This window comes from Choloepus didactylus, chromosome 2 (assembly GCF_015220235.1).
Source record: "Choloepus didactylus isolate mChoDid1 chromosome 2, mChoDid1.pri, whole genome shotgun sequence".
Taxonomy (NCBI): Eukaryota; Metazoa; Chordata; class Mammalia; order Pilosa; family Megalonychidae; genus Choloepus; species Choloepus didactylus.
The window spans coordinates 177726635-177752519 of record NC_051308.1 but is presented as its reverse complement, the minus strand read 5'-3'; positions in this window follow the sequence as shown (position 1 = coordinate 177752519).

The following is a 25885-nucleotide window of genomic DNA, read 5'->3' as shown; positions in this document are numbered from 1 at the left end:
TATAACTCAATCTGCCGCAATGACCCTGGGTAAATTCCCTGGTTTCTGTGTTCACAAAATGAGAAGATACTATCTGCCACAGAGTGTTTGAAGTACACATAATAGTGACGATGATGATATGGCTAACATTTATCGAACACTTAACACAAGAGACAATAGAAAGAGAAGAAAGCAGCTTTGCACCGTCATGGCTCTGCTCCTAACTTAGCCATGTTCTCTGAGTAAGTAATTTCCCATATCTTGACCTCAGGCTCACCCTATAAACAATGTGGTTGAACTTGCTCAGGGCTTTCGGACTGCGTGGTCACTAAGATCCTTTACAACCATAGAACTCTTGATTTATGAGGCTAGCATATAGAGCCTTGCTAGTCCCAAAGTGGGTAGAGCATCCATATCTCTACGGCTCTGACACCCTCGCCAGGGCTCACCCAGTGCCTTTAAGGTGACTGGTGACCTCACCAGCCTTACATCAGCCTACTTCCCCTGTGAGTCAGGAGAAAAGGGCTGATTGTGTGACACGAGCCAGAAAGTTAGAGATGCTGCATCTCTTGCACTTTTCTTTTTGTCCAGCACACAGTAACAATGAGGGTAATTCTGTCCAAAAAAGCAATCAAGTTTTTTGGCATGTATTATGCTGTTTAAATCCATGAACTTACTGTCACATCACTGCCAAATTGTACAGATTCTTATCAGAGCCAGGTCAAATCCAGGTCAAGCCCAAGGCCCGTTATCTCCCCCTGTCATGGCAGAGCATGTCATGTGGCCTGCTCGCCGAGGCTGCCACACGCCTTCCCGAAGGCCTGGTGACAGGGAAGTGGGGGATACTGGTGTTCTGCTCCCTTCCTGCCGCAGCCACCCACCACCACCCCATCCCACAGCCATCTGGCCATAGACTCCCATTCCCTCTAAAGCAGTGCCTTTGCTGTAATCCTGAGGGTTTTGTTTGTTTCTTAGTTTTTTTGCTCCCATCCTTCAATACTTTGTTACTAGATTTCAGAACAATTTCAAGTAAAAATATGAGGTAGTAAATACAAGCTGGATATTTTCTCCTTTCTGTTATCACTGAAAGCTCCACCCCCCAGTTTTGATTATTTTTCATAGCTTATCAAATTTACATGACTTTCAATAACCCACCGTTTCCCACATAATTGATGTAGTGAAAGAAAAAGCCCCAAAATGGATGTGAATTGAAAAACACATCTTTGGCCATGGTCAGAGTAGTCAAAACTGACCACACCACGGAAGCCACAAAGCTGAATGGAGTGAATGTCCTTTAGTTCCCTCAAATCTTGGAGCTTCTGGAAGGGATTTCTGCGTAGGTTTTCCTCAGGGGGAGAGTCGAAGGAAGAGAGTATAGTGGGACATTTGGCCATTATCCAGTGACACCTCCTGCCTCTGGCATCTGGTTGGCTGTCGGTAGGACGGAGGCAAGGATGGGATGGAGAAAAGGGAGATGCCACCTGTGGTTGCAACTGCCCCTTAGCATTCCTTCATAACACCCTAAATAAGCACTAATAAGTTATATTTAAAAGTATTTTATTCATTTATTCCACAAATATTTACTGAATGAATATTGTGTACATGCCCGGCTCTGTGCTAGAAACTGTAGATGTAATGCAAACCCAGACATTGCTCTACAGGGTACCCATAGTCTCGTGCCTTAGAATACCCCAACTGGGTGTGGAAATACCAAACAAGTTCTGTAGGAGCTGGCCCACTTGGATTCCTTACTTATGGCATTATGGCTGGTACAATTTAATAAATATTTGAGCAACTACTTGTTACTGTTAGTCTTTCCTTTTAGACTAAAATCCCACAAAAACAGAGATCCTGTCTACCACAATTACCCCAGCACACTACTTAGTTCCTTGGTAAGTGCTCAATAAACATATGTGAAAGAAGGAAGAGACAGAAAGAGGGCAGGAGAGAGGGAAGGATGAAATAGGGGGAAAAAAATGAGGGAAAGAGAAAGCAAGGAAAGAGAGAGAGAAAGAGAATCAGGAAGAAGAGATAAGTGGCATTTGTGAAGAAGCTTGGGCATGTGGAGGGAATGGGAGTTGAGAAAGAAAGGAACTGGTTGAGAGTGAGAGCAGGTCAAGGCATCCAGTGCCAACTTGTACAAGAAGAGGGAAGTTGCATTTGGGAAAATTCTGTGGCGGAGTGTCTGGAAGCTGCTGTGCTGGAGGCTGAGCACTGGCCACAAAGGGAGGCCGTTGCTCTGAGCTGAGGGGCATCCTGACTCGGAAAAAAGCCATCCTTCTGGCTGGAACAGGACATGACCGCGAAGCCAGATCATGGCTGACCCTGAGCCAAGTGGGGCAGAGCAACCCTGGACTCTGGACTCAAACAGACTTGATTTGCATTGAGCCTGTGCCTCCAAGAATCTACAGTGATGTTTCTCTAAAGGGCTATTTGGGTGAGGGTTTGTATTAAGGAGGACCTGGCCAACACCTTCTGTTGGAAGCAGCCCAGCCCTCTTCATAAAAATACTGTCATCTCGGCCAGTTGTTCCTCATGTACCATTGCTCTAGTTTACTGTTTCTCATCCTTAACTATGCTAACACTATAATTTTATCTCTCTCAATTTCTTAGGTGTCTTCTACTTCCAGTGGAACTTTGGTCTTACCTTGGGAACCATATTTTCCAAAGATTGTGATGGACAGTCTGAAAATCATAAGTGCTGTTACAGGGAGATCTCTGGAAAAAAAAATAGACAGTGCTTATGGCACATGGACAATTTGCCAGGCCTTGTGCTTTCATGCAGTATCTCATTCAATCTTTGTAACACCCCTACAGGCAGGTGCTATTGTTATTCCCAAGTCCAGCTAGTTTAAGTCTTCTCTGCAGTCTTGAACCACAGATGATGGAAATGGGACCCATATGCAGGGCTGACTCGCTGGTCAGACCCAGACACTCCAGCCCCACACCAGGTGTGGCTAAGGTGAGGCAGGTATACCCCAAAGCTAGCGATCTGGTTCTAGGTAAAACGTAACAAATAATTTTTACCTTAATAGTTTAATTTATTTTTTAAGCTTCCTTCTTATTTTTGACAAGCAATTCTCATTTTTCATTTACTATAATGATATGAAGTCTTATTTAAGTTAAAAAGTGATTTTTTTAAAAAAAAACCATGAAGTAAATAATAGTGCAGTGGGTATATGGATAAGGAAAGAAGAGTGAAGATGTACACAAGTGACTCTGAATTGATGGAATCCTGGGTGTGCCTTCCAGGCTGCTTTTGATATTGCAGCTGGACTTTCTGACACTGTCTGTCCACCATCAGCCATGCAGCTGGGACTTGTTGTACCCAACTGGGTCTTGCCTAATCTGTCTTGTCTATGTGGATTGCCTGGTCTCTGGGTCATGGCTGTGCCCCCACTTGACAGGGTAAACACCGACAATTAGGTAAAAGGTGATTCAAGGAAAGAAACGTCTTTGACTGCAGTTAATACAGGACACACAGGGGCTTGCTGGAAAGGGACACCAAAGATGAGGATCCATACGGCTCTCAGGACGGCCCTGGAGCCAGTCAAGAGAGGCAACTGGGGCAGAGCTCGCTCCCTGGAGGTGCACACTTTGGAGGGAAAGGGTTGGGTTGACCAGAGAGGTGCAACCTCAGAGACCTCTTGCTATATCACAGTAAAGGTAACATTTCCCAGGCCTAGGGCACCTATGACTCTGCCCTTTATACTTTCTGTGGGCAGGAGGCCTCATACTTACTAGACACATCCTAAATTAGTTCTGAATTCACTCCCTTTGCTACTTCCCATGGAAAACTGTTTACGAGGAAGAGACATCCTACATAGAGGACAATTAGGGTTGATCAGGCACCCAACTCCATTTCTCCACTACCAAATACTAGATTTCTGTTCAGTGATTGCTGGAAGTTTCACTTCCAGTTTTCCCAGGGCCATTCTCTGGGTGAATAGATAATCAGGCCCCAGACCTGCAAGACTTTGACCAGATCTTCGAAGAGAAGCTACAGACCTTGAAGTGACCCTGCCCACCCCCACCCCCTCACTCTCCAAACAGCTGACTCTAGATTGAAAAACTCTCTTGTGATGTCCTTCTCAAATGCAAAGAGCCTCTTCCATTAAAGATTGTTAAGCCATAATATTTAACAACAGGCTACTCTAATACCAAGAAACCTGATTAACTAATTTGAAAGTTGGGTTGCCCCTTACATTTGTGTTTAAGGTAAAGAAAAGCTAAGGGTGTGAGGAAATATTTTGGAGCAGATAATTTCTACTGCTGTAATATTAAAATACTATACCAAAGGACTGGGACTTTAGAGTCATGCTAATTTGAGTTTTAATTTCTGCTTTGTCAATTAGCTGTGGCAATATGGACATGTTTCTTAAAGTTCCTGAGCTTCTGTTTCTTAATCTGCAAATGGAAATGTTTTGTCTCCTATGCTGCATGGAACAGAGACTCCTTCAGAAAAACTCTGGTAATGAGGCAGGTAGCTCATGCAAAGCAGAGAGTGGGAACCATTCCATGGCTGGGTTTTCAGAGACTGGAACTAGATCCCAGACTGCAGCAGAGAATGGGGGCAGGAACATGTGGTTCTTTTCTCTCCTGGCCACCATTCACATGACTCAGCACCTCTCCTCTGGACTGCTTATCATGCCTCTGTAAACTAGTTTCTCTGTGCTCTCTCCTGGGTATCTTTTCTCTACCTCAGCACTTCTGCTTACTTATAACTTTGCTTACTCATGTCCTCCACTCATTCCACTCACTCAGACCCATCATCTTTCAGCTTCAGTTTCTGCAATTACCTGATTTCTTCTATATATTCCAATTTGAAATTTCTAAATGCAAGAATCTGTTTGGACAAAGCTTTTTGTGTTAGGATTCCTGGAAACTTCTGGCTGGCCCAAGGATCTGTTGCTGTTGACTCCAGGGTCCAGCTCTAATTCAATAAGAGGGGTATGTGTGTGGGTTTGTGTGTGTGTGTGTGTGTGTGTGTGTGTGTGTGTGTGAGTGCAATCACATTGGACAAATCAAAGCCACTGGGACAACCCCCATTCAAACTGAGGTGGTGGACGGGGGAGTTTTCCTTCAAAGCAATCTCCCCAGCTTTGCCAAACACAATGAACACCCTGCTTTGGGTGCTGCAGCCACACTGGCCTGTGTGCAGAACCCAGCACACCTTGTTTTTATTCCACAGAGTGTCTTGGTTCATGCTGTACTGCTCAGAACACCCTTTCCTCACTTCCCCAGACCCTTTTTCCTAGTTAACTTCTACTCACCCTTTGGCTTTCTGTTCAGACATCAGGAAAGCTTTCCCTGGGACAGGATCTTTATTCATGCACTCACAAAACCAAATGTTTTTTCTTCAGCCCGTTGTGTCACTACTGGGACTATGTGATCTGTGTCTGCTTCTCCACTTGACTGTAGCTCTGTAAGGGCAGGGACAGTGTCAGGTTTTGCTCACCATGGTGTCTTCCAAAGCCTACATGACTAGAACAAGCTGGTGCTTGATAAATATTTGTTGAATAAATGACTCAATGATAGTTGTGTTATCAAATCAACTAAATCATTGACTTCTCAGAAGCTATGGCAACACTGGAAGGCAAAAATAATGGAATATTTTTATTTTTAGCTAAAAACACGCATGCAAAGTTCACCAAATTTGACTGTGTTCTGTGTCCATGGAAAATAACAACAAATTTTGTAAAACTGTTATTACACAGGCCACATTCATTGACCATAATGCATAAAATTAGGAATTAACAAACAGGCACCCCAAAAAATTTATACTCCTGAAACATAAAAACAAACTTTTAAAGATCTCTTGGGTTAAAGAGGAAATAAACCAACTGGAACTAGACCACAATGAAAGCCACACACACCAAACCCAGTGTGGTCAAAGCAATTTTCAGATAAACTATGGCCTTACATTTATGTATTAGAACATAAAAAAAATTGAAAGTAAAACAAATTGAAGCCAAAGAAAGTAGTAAAAAGGAATTAATATAGACAGCAATAAATTAATGAATTAGGAAAATAAATCAGCAAAATTGATCAATAAATTGCAGGTTTTTTAAAATAAAATTTTTTTGGCAAAAATGAATTAATAAAAAAAGAGAACGCTCTGATAGGCAATATCAGGCCCTACAGGGACAAATCTACAAATGTAAAGGATAAATTTTAAAGGGAATATTATGCATAACTTTTTACCAATTTCTCAGACAAAATGATTAATTTTCTACAAAATATAAATAACCAGAATTTGTCCAAGAAGAAGAAAACATTAATAAACAAATAACCATTGAATAAATTGAACCATTACAGTTAAGATTTTACTATCTTCAAGCCTCTGCAAAGAGCATCACGTTCAAAAGGCTCGTAAGTAAGTAAGTTCTCTTAAAACATGAAAGAACAAATAATATGCTTATGACCCTGTAGGTATAGAAGGCCTTCTTAAACAAATCATAAAAAAAAATTCATAAAGGAAAAGATCAACAAATTTAACACATCAAAAATAAAAACTTTTCTATGACAAAAGACACCATTAACAAAATTCAAAGTCAAGTGATAGTCTGGGAAAAAATATTTGCAACATGTTTTAACAGGCAAAAGAATAGCATCCTGGATATATACATCCAGAAGAAAAAATACAAATAATCCAATAAAAAACAACTCAAAAATATGAATAGGCTATTCACAGAAGAGATACAGTCAATAAACAAAAGAAAAATATATTTATCAATACTAAAATACCTTTTATCCAATTATCATATTGGCAAACTATTTAATGTTTGATAATCTCTAGAATTAGCAAGGTTATGGGGGAATAGATTATCTCACAAGCTGTTGAATGCAAATTGGCAATAATGACTTTGAAGGCCAATGTGGGACCATCTTAAAACGTTAAATGATATATAGGTTATATGTCTTTTAATCTGTATCTGTTTCTGGAAGACACTAGACATGCACAACATATTCACCAAAGTATTCTTTGTTAAAGCAAAAACTTTGAAAGGACAAGTGGATGGCACAGACAACCTGGTCAGCCAGAGGGAAGCTGGACCCAGAAGAAGCTGCAAGGTGGGCTGTGGAAAATGCGAGAAGGGGTTGCTGTATTGGGATGAGGTTGCTCCAGAGACAGGTTTGCAGAGCTTGGAGACTGCCTGGAAAAGGGTAGACTGGGAGGACTGACAGCCCTCAGAATGACCACCATACCCACAGGAACTAGGGAGAGGTTGAATCAGGCAGAGCCACCACCAGGAGTGTTATGCAATCCAAGAGAGATGAAATGGTGTATCACCAGTTTCAGACTTCAGCTCTCAAGTCCTGGAGTCCAGAGGAGGGAGAAGACATGGTGCCCAAGTAGTCTTGCTCTTCTATTCAGCCAGGAAGCGGTATTAGCCATCCCATCCACCTGCATACCTGGATACCATCTTAGAGAGGAAATGAGGAGGAGGGAAAGGTTGTCTGAGAGCACTTTTATCCAAGAGACATGATAAACCATCTAAAAGGAACTATTTAAGTGATCAGATTGGACTATTCTTTAAATCAGATTGACTCTGAAACTCATCTTTCTTCCCTCTCATCAATGGATATCATTTGGTGAGAAGACGAGGTCAGCATGGAGATTACATTTTTCATTGAATGTCTGAATTATGAAGGGAGTGCTTTTTATTTTTCTCTCATGAAAGTGCATAGTGAAATCTCAAAGTTCAAGGAGAGATGGCATCCAAGAAGCAAAATGCTGATTTCATGAAAACAAATTGCAGAAAGCTCTCGGATTTCAAAACTGGATCCCAAAGAATGTGGTGAACTTTCACCCCAAGAGCCACACCTCAAGAGAGAAGTGGGGAGCAGACACAGTGACTGGAAAGCCCTGAGGGTTCCTAGGGAGGCCAGCCCCGGCTTGTACCAAGGAGCAGTTATGTCAATTCCAATACTCTGGGGTGATGATTAGCGCTGTGTTGACCTTGTTGAATAAAGAAATACATTTCAGAATAAGTCTAAACAACTTCTACCCTGACTGAAATAAAATAGTAAAAGTAATTATAACAAAGATGATGATGATAGCTATAATGACTAAGAAATGGCTGTTTCATTTAGTGCTTACTATGAACAAGGCAATGTGCTAAGTATTTTACACACATTAATCTTCACCATAAACTTAAAAGGCAGCTGCTATTATTCTGTTATTAGTTCCCATTTGACAGATGGAGAAACTGAGGCAGAGAGCTGGGTTGTCTGCAGATATGGCCACATTTCCTCCCTTCCCAGAAGGCGTGTGCCCCTCCTCCTGCTAAGCTGGAATCTGTTCTCCTCCCCTTAAATCTGGGCTGTGTTCATCAGTAGAATAGATTGGAAGTGACACTGTGCCCATTCCAGCCTAAATCTTAAGAAGCCTGGAAACTTCTATTTTCACTCTCTTAGAAGCCAGCTGCCATGTAAAAATCCCAACTCCTCTGGTGGAGAGAGAAGCCACATAGAGCGAGACTATGTTTTATGAGAGTTTTTTGAGAGACTGAGAAGGAAGAGGGAAAGGCCCAGCCGACCCAGGTGAGAGGTCAGGCAGGTGAGTGAAGCCTTCTGGGTCAGTCCAACTCTAGCCAGGCCCCCAGATGAGTGCAGTCGCGTGAGCAACCCCAGCTGACACTATGGAGGACACAAGAATTGGCCCAGTCGAACCACAGAATTGTAACAAATTGCTATTATCTTAAGCCACTGAGTAGTGCAGTGGTTTGCTGTACAGCAGTAAGTGCCTGAAACAAGAGGTTAGAAGCTTGCCCAAGGTCACCCAACTAAGTGGCAGAGCCAGGACTTGAAGCCACATCTTCCTGACTCCACTGCCCTTATCAGCTGCATGACACTGAAAGAAGGAACTACATGATTTATGATTATACATCATTAAAGACACAGAAATCATTAGCAGAAGTCTACCAAATCCTAGAATATGAGAGCCACAGGAGAACAAGGAAGAGAAGAAGGAACACATCAAGGGTGGAGGTGAGCTTCTTGAAGCCAGAAAAAAAATTTTCTTCCACAGTATTTATCGAGCATCTACAATGCTTGAAACAAATTTCTAGGTACTCTGAGGGATTTGGAATGGAATGCAGCAGGGCACTGGATCTTAAGAAAATAGCAGACTATCTGGGGAGAGGAAAAGTGAATAAAAATAATGCTATGTAGGGCAGAGGTTGGAAGGGGAATAAAATCAGGCAGAGGGGGTGGGGACCAGTAGTGAGGGCTCATTGTGGGCCAGGCATTGAGCCCGGCTCCTCCTTTTCTTCGTATCTTCCTAATAACCCAGGGAGGGATGTGTTACCCAATGTGGTGTCATAAGAAGCAAGTTCACGGATTTAATTTCTCCCACAATGAATCAGAGACAAAAAGATAAAAATTGGCTCAAAAACATTTTAAAGGCAAGTGAGACAGATTCAGAATCAGTTTTTAAGGAAATTTAGGGATATTGGGTGGAGACTTGTTTTTAAATATTTTAAAATTTATCCCACTGGAAAATAATGCTCCTGCACCAAATTCTTTTTTAAAGTTTATTGTTAATTTTTCTTATTACAAAAAAAAAAATTATGGCATCATTTTAAAAATATAGTGTAAAAAAAGGAAATAAAAGCCATCCATAATCTCACCCACAGAGATACACTGTTAAAATTTCATTATATATCCTGCTAGACTTTTCTAGATAGATAGATAGATAGATAGATAGATAGATAGATAGTAGATAGATAAATAGATAGATAGATATTTCCCCTCAAATTGAAACTAAAGTACCATGTATATTATTATATCTTGATTTTTAAATCATAACATATGAGGCAAAACATTTTCTCATGTCACTAAATATGATTTAAAATTAGATTTTGAATGATTTGTAGCGATTTACAGACAAATGGACACACGCAAATTTTACCAAACCTCTTATTCAACATTTAGAGGGTTTCTTTCTTTTTTTTTTTTTTTCTCTTTTAAACAACACTGCAATGACCATCGAATATATATATACCTCTGACCACATCTCTGGTTATTTCCTTAGAATGGATACCTAGAATTACACCAAATGTTTTAATGCTGCTGTCAGAGACAAAATATTGGTCCAGAAAGACCCTGGTTCTGAACCAGGATGGCAAGTATATTATTTTATATAAAGATACATCTTGGATGATGCTCTTAAAAATTATTTATGCCTTTCTTGACCTCTGATAGTTCAGATAAATAAATACATAATCTATTTATAGTTCAGCTAAATAAATTATTTATTTATATTTTAGACCAATAAATGTATAGATTTTTAATCTCAGCCCTAACTTTGCATGGCACGTAGTAGGCATGCAATAAATATTTGCTGAATGAATGCTTATTGAATGAAATCCTTCATCAGTGAAGTTACCTTCAGCCTGAACATGAGGACCTAAGAATGAAAATGTGAAATTACAGTGCTTTCACGCCAGTATATGAGTCACAGGCCCAGATGGTTTCATACATGTTTTATGGGAGAGCAGTGAGAAGCGCTGTTCTGTAATTATTGCTATCAAGGGGAGTCATCTCAGCAGAGCCAGAACAAATCTTTTGGTGCATGGTCTAACAAAGCAACTGCTCTCTGAGCTGGGGAATGCTTAGCGTCTCTGGTAGGCCGTGTGGGTGGCCACTGTTTCTCGGCCTCCTTCCAAGTTGTGCTCACACAACCTACATTGCCCTCTGGATAGCAAGAGATCTGCCCAGAAGTGTAAAACCTCTCTTTTTTTTTCTGAAAAGAGAATTTCAGAATGAGAACTTACAATGAGATGACTGGAGATCTCTTAAGAGGCCCAGAAATGGCTAATTGTGAAGCAACAGTGTCTTTTGAAATTTGGCATCCTAAATTGTTCACCTCTCCCCATCGACAGGGGCTCTATTTTCTACAAGCCTTACAGAACCTCAACACAGAGGCTCCTACCTCTCACCAGGGTTTGCAGAGCTCATCTCCAAGAGAAATTTTCTCTTGTACAGGTGGACAGAAAGCACGGCATAAAGGAGGCTACAAGAAATAATGGAGTTTGGGAACCAAGGGAACTTGAGATTCAGTTTGAGTCTTTCTGAATCTCCTTGTTCAAGTCATTTTATAACTTGTGCGTTCATTTAACAACTTGAGTGCTTGAGCGCTTGCTAGGTACTAGGGCAGCTCTGCCCAAGAGAAACATAATGCAAGCCACCTACATAATTTAAATTTTCTAGTAACCATTTAAAAAAAGGTAAAAAGAAGCAAGTAAAATTAATTTTAATAATATATTTTATTTAATCCAGTGTGTCCAAAATGTTATCATTTCATCATGTAATCAATAGAAAAATTAACTACATGATTTCTACATTCTTTTTCTTCCATACTAAGTCTTCAAAATCTAGCATGTATTTTACTCTTATGGAACATCTTAATTTAGATGCTCAATTTTCTCTGGAATAGTTGATCTACAGTTAGGTTTCATAAAATTTACAGTGGAAAAAGTAGATTCCACATACTTGAATTATCCCAAGTATACTTAAAAGTTTTTCAATAACTGAAGAAAGTATCAGACTTTAAATTAATTAAAATAAACAAAATAAAAATTCAATTCTTGTGTCTCACTAAAAATGCTCAATAACCATATATGGCTAGTGGCTACTGTACTGGACAGCACAGTATTAGAGCTCAAGACACAGACATGTTTAAAACAATCAATCCTGCCCTCTAGAATTCAATCCAGTAGGAAATTCAAACAAGAAAACGAACAATTACAATATAAGAAGCCTTCTTCTCTAAAGCTGTCAGGACCAGAGGTTGATAGATTAATTTTTAGCCAGACTAGTAGAGGAAGGGAGTCATAAAAATGATACCTAACTTAAACATGCTTTAAATTTAAAACATATAAAGTTTCATTCACCAATCTCATGGGGCCAGGAACTGTCTCTAAATAAAGGTTTGTTTGGACTTCTGCGTTGCCTCTCTTGCATAAGTCAGATCTATTTTTCGGAAACAATCTTTTTAAACTAAGAAAAAAATCAGAATTGTAAATGAAGGCCAAGATCAAGGGCTAGCTACGGCAAAGGAAGATGGTGGCTACTGACACGGAGGAGCCACGTGGGCAAGGTCCCTTAACAACGGCGCTGGGGACACTGATCTCGCGAAAGCTAAATGGCTAGCCCTGCCCAGGGGATGAATCATGATTGGCCTAAACCTTTCTCAGTGATTGGCTGGAATGGGCATATGAACGAGTTCTGGCCAATGAGATTTCAGAGTAAGTCTCGCGAAGAGCTTCTGACTAATACTTTCTTCCGAGAAGACAGAGCCTTGCAAGTCGAAAGCCCCTGGGTCTTGTCCGTGTCTTCCTGCTTGGAATGCTTTTTGTGAGGAGTTGCAGCAGCCACTTTGTGGCCATGGGGAAGTTAGCTTACGGACACCCTCACAAAAATCCCACAGATGATGGCAGAGTGGAAGAGCAAGCCTGGGCTCCTGATCACAGCCGTGGGCAGCAGCAACAATTGTGATAAGTTAACGTCTTTATTGCTGAAGCCATTGTAACTGGCGGCTGAATGCCTCCTAACCTGTATACTCTTGTTCTCCAGGTCATGGAGAACACCTTTCAGATCTGTACCATGACACAAGCAGATACTACACAGCATCTGAAACAAACAATGTCTGACCAGTTGCCCCAACAAACAGAAACTGGATGTTTGCCACCGAGTCTTCTCATTCTTCTCTCATGGTAGGTTGTGAAAGCTAGCAAAGATGTCCCTTACAGATTTTAACTTTCGACAACTATTCTACAGTTTGTCATACATAATGAGAACCCAGTAAATAATCTCTATTGTCATTTTGGTCTTACTTACACATCAAAGACCTTTGCAAGCTCACATTCTCCATGAACCCTTGGTGGTCCCTCCAGCCCACAGGGATCCCTCCGTCATCAGTACTCACAGTACTTATTTAATCAACACATAATCATATGCTCACTCGCAGCACCTTTTGTTTCCTTATCCTAACTTAAAATTTTATGTCTGGCTATCTTGTGGGCAAGCTCTATGTGCTGTATTTCTTTGTATTTTTCACAGCATCTGGCACCACACAGTCACTTGGCTAGTGTTCAAAAATATCTAAAATACGTTAACGAAAGAATGAAAGAGTAAGGCCACATATCCTCACTCACTTGATCATAGAGCTGTATGTACCTTAAGTAGCATGTAAATCAGTTGTGAATTAACCATCTAGACTACATTTATTATATTTTACACAGATCTCACTTCTTCTTAAGTTCTACTCCAATATTTGACTCAATATTTATCTCAATTTCCTAAGACCTTTACCAGTTTTTTTTGGATTAATGATATTCTTAACCACTTGACTGATACACTAAATTTTCCCTATACTTCTTTTACTCCTGTTGCAAAGAACTTACTCTAAACTGCTTTCCATTCCTTCCTTGAAAATTCTCTCTTCTCATTTTTCCATCATTGAGAAACCACAATACTTAAGATATTTCTTGTGAATTTTCTTCTACCAACTCCATCCCCTACCCAAACTTGACAGTCTCTGAAGGACTGGGCAGAGAGGGAAGGCATGACCTCAGCACTTAGGGTTAGTTCAAAATGGAACCCAAGCTAGGGTGGGTTTGTTTGGCACCAGAGCCAGAAGGGTCAGTCTGAGCCAAAGTCCCTGAGAAGTGCTAATGATATAAACAGAGGAAGCCAAGGGCCAACACAGATTTCTAGAGGCCGACTGAAGGGGTCAAAGGCCAGCAACTCTGCAGAAGCTAGAACGAAGTGGAAGCAGGCTGAAAACAGAGCGAGGCGAGTCCTGGGCATTTACAAGAAGAGCCAGAGTGACCTTGCTTTCCGTTATCAGTCAGAAGCCACATGGCCACATGTAAAGGGACACTCCCTTTTACATCTTTTTCTTTTCCCAACCCCACATCTTTTAGAGTTAGATTTGTCTGGCTATTCTGTTTATTAAACAAAATTAATTCCCTCCATAGCCTCTGAGGCTTGGGTTGCCCCAGAGTCAGCTGGCCACTTGCCGGGCTGCCTGAGCATTTGCAATTGAAGAACGCTGCAATGCTAGATACTTCCAAGGACCCCGAAAGGCTATTCCCCTAGGTTGCCTGCCTGCCCTCCAGAAAGACTCTAACACGGCTGCTCGCAATAAGGAAGTAGGCAAGGGGGGAGAAAAGCAAGAGGACAGCAATAAAATGTGGACGGTAAAATGCTAGTGTAAGAGGCTACTCAGCTGCTGTTCCAGGACTAGATATGGATCTGTTTGTTTTTCTATGTCCAGAGGGCAGCCAAAAGCCCAGTGAAGCAAGTAAAAGATAACAGACAGCAAGCAGCAGGCAGCAACTGACAGATTTTTCAGAGTAGGCAGGAGGTAGTCTGAGTAATTATACAGGAATAAAGCTGAGACTCTCGGAGCAATGAAAAGAGACCAAACAATTTCAGCAAAGACTCGGGGGTAAATGGAGCATCAGAGGGAAATATGAACAAAGCTTCATATTCACTATAAGATACCAGATAGAGCTGCATATCAAAAAAAGATAGACTGGGTTATCCAGGAAGAAGAGAGGACGGGGGAGGAAGTAGAGTGGGAATGGATTTTCAGTATAATTTTTTAGAAAATGTATTTTTTTTTTTAACAAGATGAGCTAAAAATGACATCACAGGGGACAGTGTCACTTCAGCCTGCAGTCGCCATAGGAAAGTAGGGAGGGCAAGGACTTCTAGAACTGCAAAGTCAAAGCATGGATTCATTGAGGGGACTCCTGAGGTCTTAGATGCTACTGGTGACCAGGGATTGGGCTACTGGCTGCAGTGACAGATGAATGAAGCATGCACAATTAGAGAATTCTGGTTCCTGGAATGCAGCAAGGAAGACTTGATCTATAAGCAATGTTTTCACTGGCCAGAAAGACAAAACATTCTGGGGATAGAGAGGGCTCACAAGGGCAGGTTCAAAGGAGGCCTTGTGATTAACCTAATGGGATAAGATGATGGTGTCTATGTATTGACTCTCCTTATTCATTCCATGAAACCTCTGTAAGAGCACGAGTTTGTTTAGGTATGCAGTGCTCAGCATTTCTTTGGCATTTGGCCTCCCTCTCCTCCCTTGACCTTCTGCCACATCCTCTGGCCCAGCCCCAAACCTGGATCATTTCCATGATCCTTTTTCTCCACCTTGCACTGAAGCCCCCGAACCCACCATGTGGCCTGGCCCACACACGTCCAGTCTGCCTGGGCAGGCACTCTCCTGCCCTAATGGGTCCACATCTGTTTCTGAGCACAGTTGCCACAAACTTTCTTTATTCCCCACCTTCAACTGAGCATTATTTTAATAAATAGGAGTTCTTTCTACTTCCATCCCACCCCCAACACACACACTACTGGGTGTTTTACTTGTTTCTCTCCTTTTTGTCATCTGTCCTCCCATCATCTCCCAGTTGCATTCGGCCGTGAATCTTCACTTACCTCAAATTCTGACCTCATTCTCATCCCTGTCCTTGTTCTGGTTAGTAGATGACATCACCTTTCACTTAAAGGATCTAGGTCATTGAACTTTCTCTACATCTCAGAGTCCTCCTCTGTCTTCCCTCACTTTCTTCCCTTGGTTTCTGGCTGCCTTTCCTCCACCATCCATAACTACCTCCTCCTGAGCCTTGCACTAATACCCATTCCCTCACACTCTCATGTTCCTCGTCACTCTCTTTACCATCTTCCTATTTGCATGAAAGGTTTTCAACACTAGCTGTGCTTCAAAAAACCTTTAAAAAAAAAAAAAAAAAGCATGGATGCCCTCCCCAGCCCCAGACACCCTAAATCAGAATCTCCAGAGTGGAAAATGTTTTGTTCATCCAACAGACAGTGACTCTGTGCCAGGCACTATGCTAGGGACTGGGAATGCAGACATGCAACACACATCATCCCTGTCCTTGAAGTGCTCACTGCCCAGTGCTTTCAATACAGTTGACAAGATGGGTGAATGCAAAGGGTGTGTGGGAGGTGAGAGGTGGGTTCTTGACCCAAAGGTCGGGGGTGGGGGGTGAGCACCATGGAAGGATTCCCAAAGGCAACATTGAGTTACCTTCACTTCCTTACTACTCACTACTGCTTTCCCTTATTGCTTGCATTTTGACTGTCTGCTCAATCTACTGAAAAAATTGACAGGTTTAAATTCCTCATTCCTACCCAATCCTCTATGTATAGATTCACTTTTTTGAAGGTTTATAATGAGTTCTTAGTTGCTAAATACAATGACATATTCTGCATGGCAAAGATAAATTGCCAAATACTGTGGCATAGTCCATATGGCAGAGATAATGCTACGTGTTTACCCAAGCCTGTTTCGTTTTCCTCTTCCTGGGCACTCAGGACACCAATCCCCATTAGGCTGGGGCCATATGTCTGTGTTCTGGAAAATGTGGTGTGAAGATAATCGATGCAAACCACTCCTAGGTCAGACCTGAATTAATTAGGGTTCTCCAAAGGAATAGAACAAATAGAATATATATGTAAATAGTAAGAGATTTATTATAGGAATTGGCTCATATGACCATGGAGATTGGCAAGTCCAGATTCCATAGGGTAGGCCAGAAGTTGGAAAATCAGTGAAAGTGAAGTTGAATTCCCCAGGAGAAGTGCAAGTTGGAAACTCTGATGAAAGTGACATTGAATCCTCAGGAGAAGTTAGCTGGCCAAAGTAGAGTTAGAAATTCTTCTATCTGACTGCTGAAATTCTCAGTACTCACTGTAAGGTCTCCATCTGATTGAATAAGGAGACTCCTCTCATAACTGAAGGCAGTCTTCTTTGTTAATTGTAGATGTAATCAGCTGTAGATGCAATCAACTGACTGATATAAATCCATCTATAAAGTATCCTCACATTAACAATCAGTCAGTGCTTTCTTGACCAAACAACTGGACATTATAACATAGCCAAGTTGACACATGACAGTAACCATCACAAGGCCCTTAAAAATCCCCCTACTTCCATCCTCCAATTCCTTATCCCCTTTCTTGACAACAACAGAAACCCCATGCTCTGTATGGACAAGCCACAAGGTAGGGAGGGGCTCCTGACAAGGACTGGTCCTGATGTGAGTGAAAAAAGACCTTGATTGGGTTAAATTAAATGAGATTTGGGTTTATCTGTTGCAGCTGCTAGCTTTAAATATCCTAATAGTTCTCTACTTTGGTTCATTCATTCAGTCAGTACCTATTTAGCACTGATTTTGTACCTGACATTAGAAGCTGTGAGTATTCTCACTACCCTTATTTTTCTCTTCAGAATTATACTGGAGATAATCCTCCTGAAATTTGCTCTAAGTCTTGAGCACAGGGCTTCCTACTGTTTTTCCCCCTCCCTCTATGATGTTCTTCGTTCTCCTCCTTTCCTCACTTACAAAACAAAGACATTTCCCAAGATTTTGCCCTTGATTTCTCTCCCTAACTCTGTAGAGTCATTTGGGTTCTCTGAGAAGTAGACACCAAGGTGGAATTAGCATATGAGAGGTTTATTGGGGAAACGTCTGTGAAGCCGTAAAGGTGAGAGGGAGCAGGGATAGGTGGGGAGACCACCAGGCAGGTCTGACAATTGTAAAAGAAGAGAAGGGAGGGGGAGGATTGGCTAGGAAGAGCCCCAGGCTGTGGTGCAAGTGTGGCTCTGAGAAAGTATTGGACTCAGAGCCCCAGAGCAAAGATTGTTTATTAGAGGAGTCCCGGGTTGGGCGGGAATGACCCAGCTCTAGTCCCTCTGCTTTGCTCAGCCTCTGGATGGAAGCAGCACAGGGAGAGTGTCACCTCAGCGTGAATGCTGTGGTGGAGCCCAGAGGTGCAGCAGCTGGAGGCTGTCAGCGACTACACTGCTCACATCAATTCTCTCTTGAGGGGAGAGCTGAGTGGCACGCTCCCACGGCTGCCACATCTGTGTACTTGCTGTCTTTCACTCTCACTATTTCTTCTCCCAGGAGGCTCGGATAGTTCCAGCGAGTCCAGGAACACTTGCTATCCTGGGATAGTTAGGTGTACGACTCAGACCCTCTATGAGAGGATACTTTATGTTGTTCAGTTGAATCACCTTCTTGGTGAAGCCCTCTCCCATCGCCATTCTGTAACACTTGTACATCTCAGCACTCGCTAACTATGGTCTTCATTTTGTAAATTTAAATATCTATTTCTCTCAATGGATTGTATTACACATATTTATTTTTGTATCCCTTTAGCCTGATACTATATGAGAAATACTGTGGGTTCCCAGTTATTTGTTGAATGAATTATATAGTTGTTATTGGGCTGACAACGTAAAGTGTGGAAAACACCGTAAGCTGGGAGCAAAGTAGTGGCGTTCACCTGCTAGCTCTGACACTTACTAGCTCTGCCAACTTGGGTAAGTTACTTAACAACTCATTGTCTTGACTATAAAAAAGGAAAGTCCTCTCATTAAGTACCATCTCTGAAATAAGCATTTCACACATGGTAACTCACTAAATGGGAGTTACCTGCCCACTCCAGTGACAAGGTTGCTACCTACGCCAGGAAAACCTTAGGTGTAAAGACCCTAGGCAAACTCTAAAGCTCTGTAAGAATGTAAGGTGAGTGATATTATTACCTTCTCTGTGCATACCAAGTCCGAATCTTTCTTTCTACCCTAGTCTTTGTCCTAGCATCCAGCTTGCACTCCAGAGCAAAGACCCCCCCTTGCTCACAACTATGTCGTGAGCAAATGTCTTATGCCAATATTTAGTTTCCTTCATATGAGGCTCTAACCTATCTTTTCGGGCTGCATTTTACACTATTTCTCTATAAGGCAGACCCTCTGCAGCAGTCAAAGGGCCTGGTTCTGTGACTGGTTCTGCCCAAACTCTGAGTCTCTGCTCACAATTGCCCCCTGCTTTGGGAAGCCTTCAACCCTCTCTGCCTACAGAAATCTTACTGTTCTTAAACCCACGCTCAGATCCACTACCAGGAAACCTTTTGTGCCCACACCAGCCAAAGTAATCTCTGTTTATTCTTTCTACTACTACTAATAGTATTAGTATGACCAATACCACTACTATTACTACCAACTAGTTAAAAGAACTAACTTTCTCTGGACTCAGACTGCCAGATTTGTATCCCTTGATACCATTTACTAGTTGTGTGACCTTGGGAAAATGAATTAATCTAATTTAGTTTCCTCATCTGTAAAATAGGGATAAGAATCCTCCCGCCTTATGGGGTTGTTATGAGGACCAAATGAAATAATACAGATAATCCACTTAATATTGTGATTAGCACAATCCCCTTAACAACACTAGGAAGGAAGTGCTATGATGGTCTCCATTTCACAGATGAAAAAAAATGTGGGAATATTTCCCTTATAGGGAAATATTTGTACCACAAATGTGGCACTAGAGGACAATATATTTTCATGTGGCCGGGTTAGTTTTATTGAGCTCTGACTATATGCCTACAATGTGTCAGACAAATAGAAAAGTAGAGCAAAAGTTAAATCATATGTAGGAAATACTATTCCAGAAGCAAGTAGAGTAGGAGCACAACAAAAGAAGAAATCAACTGATGGATTTGGTAGAAATCAAATACCCCCCCCATATAAATGTGCAAAACAAAAACTACCCAAGAATCTATTCTGCTTAGCAATGGCCTAGCCAGCATTAGAGTAGTAAGCAAAATTCAAAGAAGTCCTCCTTCACCCTTCACGGATTGCAAAATGCTGTAAACAGATCTCTAGCAATGTTTTCAATGACAAATCCAGGACAGGGAGACTGCCAGGAAGACAGCTGTCTCCTCTGCTGACTCTTACTCATTATCTACTGACTGAGCACTTCTCTCCTCCAGACCACAGCTACAGGAGCAAATAATCCTCAACCAGTGGAGGCACGAGTTTAGCTGAAGTGGGTACAGTGTGTACAAGGAAAAACTGGTATACCCTGAGCACTGAGGACTTTCCCTATTGAGGAACCTCACTGCATTCTCGGATAGCCATTTCAAACCCACTCTTTCCTCAAACCTCCTAGCCCTTCCTGTTACAGCTGATGGCCTCACATCGTACTTCTTTGAGAAAATAGAAATTTTTCGAAGGAAATTCCTTCACTGTCCCATCAGTAAGCCTAATTAAATCTGTACTCACCTGTTCCTTGTCTCCTCTTGTTACCATGGAGGAAGGGACCATCCTACAATCAAAGGCCCTCTGCTTGGCTCCAGAAGTTATCCCCTCTTGCCCTACCAAGGCATTTGTGCCTTTATTGATCTCTTCTTCTGCCATCACTATTCTCTCCCTCTCCAGTGAGTCATTCGCATTGGCATAACAGCACATATTATAGAATCTCCTATATTTAAAAATAAACAAACAAAAGCCTTGACTGCAGCTTCCCCTGTAGCTGTTGCCCTAATTCTCTAAGGTTGTCTCCACATGTTTACATTTCTTCTCCTCCATTCATTTCCCCCAATTATTTTTAACTTTAACTTAATATACAGAAAAAATACATAAAACATCACCAATATTCAAGGACCTTATGTGACCCTCTCAGATTCCATCTCCCTGCATCCCCTCCACAGGTAACCACTATCTGGAATTTTGATTTTATCATTTCTTTGCTTTATTCTTAATCAGATTTCCCATCGTGTAAGTCACATGCAATAAAATTTACCTTATTTAAGAGTATAATTTAATGAGTTTTGGTAAATAGGTACCATCATGTAACCACCAGCACAATCAAGTTAGAACGCTCCCTTTACCTCTAAGAATTCTCTCTTCCCTTTGCAATCAATCCCCATTGCTAACCTCAGCTCCTAATGACCACAGATTTCTGTAACAGTAGTCTTGCCCTTTCTAGAATTTCATATATGCATCATACAGTATGTAGTCTTTTGCATTTTGTTTCTTTCACTTAGCATACTACTTTTGCAATTCATGCATGTTGTTGTGTGTATCAATAGTTCATTTCTTATGCTGAAACATATTCCATTGTGTGGATATATCATAATGTATTTATCCATTCACCATTTGAAGGACATTTGAGCCGATTCCAGTTTGGGGTTATTATAAATAATTCTGTTTTAAACATTTAGGTACAGGTCTTTGAGTGGAAATGAAATGAAAATGAAATGTGTTTTCATTTCTCTTGGGTAATGAGAGGTGGGATTGCTGCTTGTAAAATATATGTCTAACTTTATAAGAAACTGCCAGTCTTTTCCCAAAGTTACACCAGTTTTCCTTCCCACCATCTGTGCCTGAGTGTTCCAGTTGCTCCGTACCCTTATCAACACTTCATGTGGTCAGTTTTTTTAACTTTAACCATGCTAGTCTGTGGTATCTCATTGTAGTTTTAACTTGCATTTCCCTAATGACTAATGAAGTTGAGCATTGTTCATGTGTTTATTGCCATTCATTTGTCTTCTTTGGTGAATTATCTTTTCAAATCTTTTGTTCCTTTTTAAAATTAGGTTTTTGTCTTCCTGTTATTGAGTTGTAAGGGTTCTTTATGTATTCTTCATACCAGTCCTTTATCAGTTATGTTTTGCAAATATTTTATCCCAGTCTGTGGTTTGCCTTTCCATTCACTTAACTGTTTCTCAAACAGAAAATGCTTTTAATTTTGATGAAATCCAATTTATCATTTTTTTCTTTTATGATTTATACTTTTTGTGTCCCATCTAAAAATATTTGCCTACTCCAAGATCACAAAGACCTTCTCCTAAGTCTTTTTTTCTACAAGTTTAATAGATTTAGCTCTTGCATTTAGGTCTATGATCCAGTTCAATTTAATATTTTGTATGGTATGAGGTAAGGATGAAAGTTGTTTTTCTTTCCCTTCCCTTCCCTTCTCTTCTTTTCTCTTCTCTCTCTTTTCCTCTCTCTCTCTCTTTCTCTCTCTCTCTCTCTCTCATTCCCTGTTCTGTCCAATTGTTGTAACATCATTTGTTGAAAAAGCTATACTTTTTCCATTGAAATATCGTGGCACATTTGATGAAAATCAGTTGAGCATATATAATTGGAGCTATTTCTGAACTCTTGACTTTTTTTCATTGATCTATAGGTTTCTGTTTATGCCAATACCACAGTAGCTTTATAGAATGTCTTGAAGTCATATAAAATAAAGTGTTTTTTCCCAGAATTATCCAATTATTCTATGTCCTTTTCATTTATAGATAAATCTTAGAATCAGCTTGTCAATCCTATTTAAAAAGCCTTCTATAATGGTAGCATGAGGAGGTAGAGAAATTCTCTTCTACAGGAAACAAGTATAAAAATAGGCAAAATTATTGACAACAACCATTTCAGAACGCTAGGAAGTTAGATTGTAAACTTGTGAAGTTTTACTCATGAAAAACTCTACGATAGCAAATAAAAAGTGCAGGTCTGTGGCCCTCATCTCGGGGTGGGGGTCGGGGGGTGGGGGGGTGGATTTCTCTGTCCATGCCCCCAATCTTAAGTAGTGGAAACTTGCAGCTGAATGTGGTTGTCTTAGTTTGGGGAGAGGAGCAGAATAAAGGAGAAACTTTAGAAGGAGAGGGCCATAGAAGATATAAACTATGCATGCACACAGAAGATGCCATAAAGCCCTGTGGAAATGGTAAGCTTTGGAAGGCTTTGCTATACCATTGAATTTTCTCCTGAATCCATACACAACTTTTTACAGCAGAGAGTGAAAGCCTTACTGACTTGAGATATCTGAGAATAACCTCTCCCCAAATTACTGGCTTATCAAAAAACTATGCAGATACAGGGGAGACCCCTTGCGGATCAAGTACAACTTCTCTAGGAAAAAAAACGACAACTGAATAGAGTCATCAATGGCTGTATACTGTGGAAGCTATAGGTTTTGTAGTTAGAATCTAGGCAAGTTAATCACTTACTGAAAAAAAAAAAGCAAATAAAGAGCCAACCATCAAAAGAATAAAGCAGAATTCAGAATCACTATACTTTATTATATTCAATGTCTGGGTTTCAACCAAAAAATATTAAATATGAAAAGAAACAGAAAAGTATGACCCACACTGAGGAAATAAAAAGCCATTGATAAGAACTGATTTCACATGATCCCTGATGCATTTGCACACTGGTGTTTATGGTGGCAGTATTCACTATTTGCCATGGATGGAGGTGGCATAAGAGTACATCAATGGGCAAACTGTGGTATATGCGTACAATGGAATATTGAGCAGCTGCAAGAAAGAATGAAGTTGTGAGGCATGCAACTAGGTGAATGAAACTTGAAGAGAGTGTGCTGAGTGAAATAAGCCAGAAATGAAAGGGCAAATATTGTAAGGCCTCACTAATATAAACTAACTATAATGAGCAAATGCTGAGAATTGAGTCTGAAAGCGCAGGCTATCAGGTGGGCAGAGATTGGGCAATCGATGATGCAGAAGTACAGAATGTTCAATAAGGCTTGTTGTAAAGGTTCCTAGATTGTAAGCCTTTACAGCAGACACATCTATTCCTGAGTCATAACTATTATTTAAGAGATGTTTATTTGGTACAAAATTTATATTTTCTGTAGCACATCTAATTTAACCTATAGGTTTATTTAAACGACATAATATCATGGAACCTAGAATAGGGAATGAAATCTTGTTATTCTGTACAGATTAATGTAATACCCCAATACATCCCAGAGTGTTTTGGGCAGAAAATAAAAAATGTATGCAAATTTCCCTTGAGGGACTGGGGAAAAATGTGGAAATATTAAATGTCCCCACCTGGGGAATTCCTGATAGTCTCACAAGCATTAGGGACTCCCAATTTAATAAGTCAAGCCCTTGATCTTGGGGCTTGCCCTTATGAAACTTATTCCTGCAAAGAAGAAGCTAAGTCTACTTATAACTATGCCTGAGTCACCCCCAGAGAACCTCTTTAAAAATTGCTCAGATGTGGCCTCTCTCTCTCTCTCTCAGCCAACTCTGCAAATAAATTCACTACCCTCCCCCTTACATGGGACATGACTCCCAGGGGTATAAGTCTCCCTGGCAACATGGGGATGAGCCTCGCCCTGGCCTTGTGGGATTTAGAATGCCTTCTTGACCAAAAGGGAGAAAAGAAATGAAACAAAATAAAGTTTCAGTGGCTGAGAGATTTCAAATAGAGTTGAGAGGTCATTCTGGAGATTATTCTTATGCATTATATAGATATCCCTTTTTAGTTTCTAGTGTGTTAGAGTAGATAGAAGGAAATACGTGAATCCGTTGTACTGTTATCCAGTAGACTTGATTCTTGATGATGATTGTATAACTATATAGCTTTATCATGTGACTGTGTGATTGTGAAAACCTTGTGACTGACACTCCCTTTATTCAGTGTATGGGCAGGTAAGTAATAAAATAAAGACAAAAATATATATAAATAATAGGGGAAAATAAGGGGTATAGGATATTTTGGGTGTTCTTTATTTTTATTTTTTTCTTTATTTTGGAGTAATGTTCTAAAATTGATTGTGATGATGAATACACAGCTATATGATGACACTGTGAGCCATTGATTATATACTTCGGATGGATTATATGGTGTGTGAATATCTCTCAATAAAATTGCACTTAAAAAATGGTTCCTGATATTGGGAGCAAACAAAGACTTCAAGGCAATTATTAGTAGTATGTATAAAGAATTAAAACATTAATATTTTCAAATCATTAAGGGAAATTATGTTATAATGAGTGAACAAATAGGGATTCTCAACAGGAAAAGACTCTATTTAAATAAATCCAAATTCAAATTCTAGAGCTGAGACATACCATAACTGAAATAAAAAATTTATTAGATGAATTCAGCAGAAAATTTGAGTTGGCAGAAGAAATTCAGTGAACTTGAAGATACACAATAGAATTACAAATCTGAAGAGTAGAAAGAGAAAAGGATGAAGAGAAATGAACAGCGTCTGAGAGACCTGTGTAGATCTATATGAAACAGTCTATTATATGTGTATTTGGAACCTCAGAAGGAGAAGTGAGAGAAAGAGGCAGAAACAAATTTGAATAAATAAAGGTTGAAACCAGTACAAATGACTGAGTTCTCACCAGAAACAATGGAGGCCAGAAGACATTGGAATGACATATTCTGATGTCAAAATACAACAAAAAAGCCACCAAAAACACTGTCAACCAAGAATTCTATATCATCCAGATTATATTTAAAAATTAGTGCAAATCAGAAATGAAAAGGAGGACATTACTCCTGAACCTACAAAAATAAAAAGGACTATAAAAGGATACTATGAACAATTGTACACCAACAAATTAGATAACCTAGATGAAATGGACAAATTCCTAGAAACACGCAAACCCAAGAAGATATAGAAGATCTCAACAGGCCAATAACCAGTAAAAGTAATGAATCAGTAATGAAAAGCCTCCCAAAAAGGAGACACTCAGGACCAGATGCCTTCACAGGTGAATTTTACCAAACATTCCAAGAAGAATTATCCAAATGCAAATTCAACAATTCTGCTCAAACTCTTTAAAAAACTTGAAGAGGAAGGAATTTTCCCTAACTCATTTTATGAGGCCAACATCACCCTCATACTAAAACCAGATAAAGATACCATAAGAAAGAGAATTACAGATCAATATCTTTTATGAATATAGATGCAAAAATCTTCAACAAAATGCTAGTAAACCAAAACCAACAGCACATTACAGGAATTATACACCATTATCAGGTGGTATTTATCCCATGTGTACAAGGGTGATTCAACATAAGAAAATCAATTAATGTAATATGCCACATTAACAGAATGAATGGAGGAAAAAAACCACAGGATCATCTTAATTGATGCAGAAAGGGCATTTGACAAAATCCAGCCCTCCTTCTTGAGAAAAACATTTAGAACACTAGGAATGGAAGGAAACTTCCTCAACATGATAAAGGCATATATGAAAGATCCACACCTGACATCCTACTTAATGGTGA